Raw genomic sequence first — 1,061 nt, forward strand, 5'->3', positions numbered from 1 at the left:
TCCATCACTTTGAATGGAGTCCTGGATGCTGCAGTTCAAGAAAAATTCCTGTCTGTTGGTTTGGAGTGCTAAATTGCTCTGTCATAACAGTGAGATTGATTGATTGATTGATTTTTGCATGTAGTTTCCTCTGCTCCACCAAATGAACTAAGGCCAAATTCAGCATCCACTGCCCCCTTTTCTTCTGCCATCCATCTGAAAGGCCAAATACTTTATTAAATCTGATAGAAAAAATATTTCTCCTGTCCATGTCAGTATAGTCAATATTCAACTCTTCAGCCCAAAGCCCATTCTAAGGAATTCCTATCCAGGGAGTTGACTAATCCTCTTTTTTTGCAGAATCTTCATCTGTCCCTTGCTGGGAAGGGGTGTACTCATTACATTTTTCTCCCACTCCCACAATGCTCACCCTAAAGTTACAGCATCAAGTGTGGTTAATGGTGCAGAAGAGATTTCAGATTTTTTTTTTTTTTACCAACTCTTGCACAATTTCAACTCACAAGCTGTGAATTCCATCCTTTTCATGTAGCTACTCCTGTGGTAGAGCATTCCTCATATCTAGCAAGCATTCTGACTTCACTGTCCCTTCTGTTATGAACACCTTGATATCAAAGTATAAAGAACTAGCCTTTAGTTTTTTTGGGTTTGAGATGTTTTTTTATCACACAAGGACCTCACTTCTCTCATCACTATTTTTAGTTCTATGACTTTTGAATAGAAATATTAAGGGTTAGATTAACTCTCACAATAACAAAATCAGCCAGTTTTGGGAGTGTTTAACACTGTGTAGATCCTTAAACTGGAAAGCATTTTACTAATAATTATTTCCCCACATGTCCAGCTGCATCTACCTTTTCCCAATCTTCTTCTCCTAATTCCCTTCACCCCCTTCAGCTGGGCTGCAATTAGTAATTTTGGTGCTAATATATTCCAGTCTCCCATTAGCAATTTTCTTCACATCATCATTCAGGAATGGCAAATCTCACAGCGTTGCTGTCAAGTGAGACTGGATGCCCCAACATCAATGTTTCATGGCACACATTATGGACTGATGGCTGGTG

The sequence above is a fragment of the Molothrus ater genome, chromosome 5, assembly GCF_012460135.2.
Source record: "Molothrus ater isolate BHLD 08-10-18 breed brown headed cowbird chromosome 5, BPBGC_Mater_1.1, whole genome shotgun sequence".
NCBI lineage: Eukaryota > Metazoa > Chordata > Aves > Passeriformes > Icteridae > Molothrus > Molothrus ater.